The sequence below is a fragment of the Rattus norvegicus genome, chromosome 1, assembly GCF_021556685.1.
Source record: "Rattus norvegicus strain SHRSP/BbbUtx chromosome 1, alternate assembly SHRSP_T2T, whole genome shotgun sequence".
NCBI classification, from domain to species: Eukaryota; Metazoa; Chordata; class Mammalia; order Rodentia; family Muridae; genus Rattus; species Rattus norvegicus.
The window spans coordinates 231530397-231536074 of NC_141534.1; the positions used below are offsets into that span (position 1 = coordinate 231530397).

Genomic DNA, 5678 nt, shown 5'->3' on the forward strand with positions numbered 1-5678 from the left:
TTCAGATAGTTTTAGCTTTTTACATTGTGTTTATTTGTTGATGCTTGCCTATGTACATGTGTTGGTGCACACATGCCATCGTGCAGATAGGTCATAGGACAACCTGCAAGAGTTGCCTCTGTCCTCCTACCATGTAAGTGCCAAGAACCAACCACACCCTCAGGCTTGGCCACCGGTGTCCTGCTAGGCCATCTCACTGGCCCAGTTGCAGAGATCTGTAAGCTAGTACGGGCACCCGAGTAGACAGGAAGAGTCAAAGAAGATGGCAAACTGAACTGTAGAGATTTGAAGTTAGTCGTCCCACTTTTCAAATAGTAAACGATGAAACTATGATCCGTTCCTGTCAGGCGTGGAGCCTCTGCTCGAGGGAGGCCAGCTGCCATTGCACTGTGCCTTGTTACTTACCTCAAGGGGTTTTCGCTGCTTCTTGTTTGGTTCGGCATAGATAAGGATTTTTAAACAACTGTTTTTTGTTTTGTTTTCAACCTGCTGTGCTAAAATAATGTGATCACTGCGTGTACCTTATGTTCTTTAAAAAGATGGTCTTAAATAAAAGTGTTCCGAAAAATAAGCCGTCTTTGAATCCTTTTTCCCCCCCTTTGAGCAATTACCGCAATCAGAACTAATTTTGAAAAGTACTCAATTAGACGGCAATCGAATGTGAGACATCACCTTGCAAAACCTGCTGAGCGCTGGACATGCTGACTTCTCTTGATTTCAGAAGGAATATGTGTGTGTGTGTGTGTGTGTGTGTGTGTGTGTGTGTGTGTGTGTGAAACCTCCTGTAAATTTCATTTTATATATAAAATAAAGAAAAAAAGAGAGCAATCTGGAACAAAAGTTGCTTACAATTTACTCCAGATGGAAGAAAAGAACATTCAGTTTTTATGTAACAGACTTATTATTTAACTGTATTTCAATAAATGCACAACTTTAAAAAATTAAGCCAGTGAACATTAAGAATTTTTTTTGCTGACTTCTTTAATCAAGTGAATTAACCACATGTTATTTTACAAATGAATGATTAAAAATTATGACCACAGGGGCTGGGGATTTAGCTCAGTGGTAGAGCGCTTGCCTAGGAAGCGCAAGGCCCTGGGTTCGGTCCCCAGCTCCGGAAAAAAAAAGAACCAAAAAAAAAAAAAATTATGACCACATAAAGCAGTGTTTACAGATATGTGCTTACGAGGTACGGATTGAATCTTTGAAAAGCTGGCTGGCTTGGGTGGGGGTTTTGTTTGTTGTTGTTGTTGCTGTTGTTGTTGTTGTTTGAGAAATGGTCTTGTTATGTAATTCAAGCTTGGGTCAAGCTTACTATATTTTTACTTTAATTTTTTTTTTTGGGTGCAGCAAACTTTATTGATGGTATTCAAGAGAGAAAGGAGGGCTCCCTAGGCCCCTCCTGATATTATGGGTGTCTGGGATGGAATTGTGAGGGAGATACTCAGTGTTGGGGGCTGAGTTGGAATGGGGATTCCTCAGCAACTGAGGGCCTCTCTCTTGCTCTCAGTATCCTTGCTGGGCTGGGGTGGGTGGTCCAGGGTTTCTTACTCCTTGGAGGCCATATAGGCCATGAGGACCACCACCCTGTTGCTGTAGTCATATTCATTGTCATACCAGGAAATGAGCTTTACAAAGTTGTCACTGAGAGCAATGCCAGCCCCAACATCAAAGGTGGAAGAGTGAGAGTTGCTGTTGAAGTCGCAGGAGACAACCTGGACCTCAGTGTAGCCCAGGACGCCCTTTAGTGGACCCTCAGACGCCTGCTTCACCACCTTCTTGATGTCATCATACTTGGCAGGTTTCTCCAGGCAGCATGTCAGATCCACAGTGGATACATGGTGAGTAGGAACACGGAAGGCCATGCCAGTGAGCTTCCCGTTCAGCTCTGGGATGACCTTGCCCACAGCCTTGGCAGCACCAGTGGATGGAGGGATGATGTTCTGGGCTGCCCCACGACCATCACACCTCAGCTTTCCAGAGGGGCCATTCATAGTCTTCCAGATGGCACAGACTGTGGCAAGGAGCTTTTCCATGATGCCAAAGTTGTCATAGATGACCTTGGCCAGGGGGTGCTAAGCAGTTGGTGGTGCAGGATGCATTGCTGACAATCGAGGGAGTTGTCATATTTCTCATGGTTCACACCCATCACAAACATGGGGGCATCAGCTGAAGGGGCGGAGATGATGACCATTTTGGCCCCACCCTTCAAGTGAGCCCCAGCCTTCTCCATGGTCATGAAGAGGCCAGTAGACTCCAGGACATACTCAGCACCAGCATCACCCCATTTGATGTTAGCGGGATCTCGCTCCTGGAAGATGATGATGGGTTTCCCGTTGATGACAAACTTCCCATTCTCAGCCTTGACTGTGCCATTGAACTTGCCATGGGTAGAGTCATACTGGAACATGTAGATCATACAGTTGAGGTCAATGAAGGGGTCGTTGTTGGCAACAATGTCCACTTTGCCAGATGCAGAGCAGAAGGCAGCCCTGGTAACCAGGCACCCAATACGGCCAAATCCGTTCACACCGACCTTCACCATCTTGTCGATGAGATGAGTCTGGCACTGCAGGAGAAGATGCGGCTGTCTCTGGAACAGGGGAGCAGAAAACCTACTTTAATTTTTTGAAGCTGAATGTCACTCTGTAGGCCAGATTTGCCTTGAACCCATGGTAGTCTGTCTCTAGCATCACTATGCCTAATTCTGTTCTCTCTCTCTCTCTCTCTCTCTCTCTCTCTCTCTCTCTCTCTCTGTGTTTCTCTGTGTTTGTGTGTGTGTGTGTGCGTGTGTTTCATGTGTGTGTCACAGAAGCATAGGTATTACAGCATGTATGTGGAATTCAGAGGACAACCTTGGGCATACCCTCACTATATACTTTGGGATCTCTCTGTCATTTTTCTACTGCATAGGCCCATCTAGATGGCCTCTGAACTTCTATTGCTATCTCCCATCTTCCTGTGGTATTATGGGGATGACAGACATTCATGCTTCTCACCTGGCTTTTACATGGGGATTTGAACCTAGGTCTTTACACTCGAGCTGCAGGCAGCTCTACCCACTAAGCCGACTCCCCAGCCCTCTCACTCCAGCCATTTTAAAACAGACTTATAGCGGTGCTTTCAAACTCTTAAGTCACCATACATGTAACTATCTCCATAATCACATATGTAACCAGATAACATAGCAGAGAGAAGACCTTATAGAACTGTGCTGCAACTGGGTGGAAGAGACAGTTACAGAGGGTTTCTTGTGAGACTGGGTCTTTCTGACACTGTGACATCTAAATAAAGATCTAAGAAGAAAAGTATGAGGTAAACTGGGGATTGTTCTAGATATGGCTTTATCATCATCACCATCATCATCACCACCACCACCACCACCACCACCATCATCATCATCATCATCATCATCATCATCTTAGGTTTATTTATTTCCATTCTGTGTATATGTACGTTAGTCTACATATATGTATGTGCACCATCTTTGTCCCTAGTACCTTCTGGAGTTATGGATGGCTGTGAACCACTATATGGGTACAGCGAACTAAACAAATGTTCTTCCCCAATGAGCCATCTCTCCAGCTCTTAGATCTGGTTTATTGGTGCAACATCCAGTTGACCTCTAAGATTATGCTGATTAAAGATATCCCGATAAAAATCATAAATGTAGTAAGTGTCCATATTTTAAGTACAGTGTGGACCACTACACCCACCAGGCAGGCATTTGGGAGAGCATGACATGATCTCTTCCATCAGCGGAAGCAACACTCATTTATATGCACTCCATTGTTCAAATCACATAAGAACACAATTCTCAAAGCATACTTTCATTATTTAAAATCACTCCAATAGAAAAAAGCAAGCCAATACCTATTGATTCGTGGGACAACCAATTCTTCAAAATTCTACTAGGTGAGTGGGGTCCTGCTGATAAAGAAGTGAAGAAATTAAAAAAAAACAAACCCACACTTAGATAAGTTAATGCATACCAATTCACACAAAAGACATATTCATTAATATCACACTATCTCTAAGTAAAGATATTATGTATTCAAAAGAATTATCTGCCTCTGGCCTAGCAGAAGAGTCAGGCTTGTGCACACACAAAAATTCATGCTCTATTTTAGTATGCTAACATACAACTGTAATCTAGCATTTGGAGGTAGAGGCAAGAAGATTGGGGGTTCAAGATCATTCCTGGCTATATGGCCAGACCAATTCGAGCCTAGGGTACATGAACTATTATCCCAAAACAGACAAACAAACAAAGAAACAACAACAAATTTTACACTGCCTTCAATATAAGTATAAGAGCATTAGACATAAGTATTGGCTCCCAGAAGTGCAATATTATTATAACAATTACTGTGCATTATGTACCACTACTAGAACTATATTTGAAACCAACTCTAGTCCTCAGAACAACTCTGCAAGGAGGTATTATTTCCATTTTACAGATGATTTATCAAAATGGCTTAATAGTGCTGCGTTGTACCTCAGAGTTGATTGCCTAGAATTCAAAATGTCCCTGCTTCAAACTGCACCTCTCCTACACACACACACACACACACACACACACACACACACACACACACACACACACGAATCCAGGCACACTCACATGCACATGTGTACACAAAAGGGCTTATTATCTGTAAAGGGGGAAGTTGATTTATTCAGACTTAAAGTGACGAGTTACAATGCCCCTCTCAGGATAGGCCGTGGCATTCTGAACAATACACCATCTCAAAGCAAAAGCTCTACATGTCCCCATCGAGTCCCAGAGGCCATCACATGAAATCCTGCTCTGCCCCCGTACTGCTCCAAAGCCTCCATACTCATCGTTTTGTCCTTTCAACAACTCTCCAAGATAGATAATAATGCCCCACATTACAGACACAAAATCTGATTCAAAGGGTCTAAGTAATACACCCCAAATCGTTCGCCCTGTGGGGCTACCAACCAAGAGCTGTCTAACCTTCAAACACTCTGTTATCCTGAAGCATTCTTTGTAAACTGCTGACACCTCTTCTCAGTGCCTGTTAGAGTTATGCCCCACCCCCCCCCACCAGCCTCTTCTCTGTCTTCAAAACCAAACACAGTTGTTCCTGCTTCAATCTCAAACACCCCAGGTGTTATAACCAGAGTAAACGTGTCTGCTTCAAACCTAACACTTACCTTGTAACACTGTGATTATTTGGATAGATTTCTCTTCCCATGGGAGGTGAAAAACCTTGGCTAGAAAAATGTTTCGTACTCACTGTGAGTTCCCAGTGCATAACACACAGTGAGGCTCCTATGTTGGTAGTCAATGTGACCCTTGGTGACAGACATGACAGCATGCTGCAAATTTAAGAGACTTCCCCAAAGAGACAGGACAGGTTCTCCCTCCCCTATGCAGAACCTCAGTTTTGATTGCTTGTGTTTCCTTACTTACTTTTTACTTAATCTTTTTAAAGAGTCTCATGGAATGTTAAAATCTCTCCCCCTCAGTGTTTGTCATTGACCTACAAGTCTTTCTATCTCCATTCTCCCAGGCCAGTCTCAGAGAAGTCTGTCATTTCACATCAACATACAAACAAACAAAAAACAAAATGGAGGCCTGGGCTAGGGATGAGGATGAAGGCAGTGTTATGACTCCCGAGTACAAATTCAAGATGGAAAGAGAAAAGAGA

The 5678-nt window shown here is 43.5% G+C and overlaps 1 pseudogene; it reads right to left on the minus strand.

Annotated features, from left to right (window-relative positions):
• Positions 1–1448: 1448 nt before the first annotated feature.
• Positions 1449–2586, minus strand: LOC108348874 (glyceraldehyde-3-phosphate dehydrogenase pseudogene; annotated as a pseudogene).
• Between the last annotated feature and the right edge of the window lie 3092 nt (positions 2587–5678).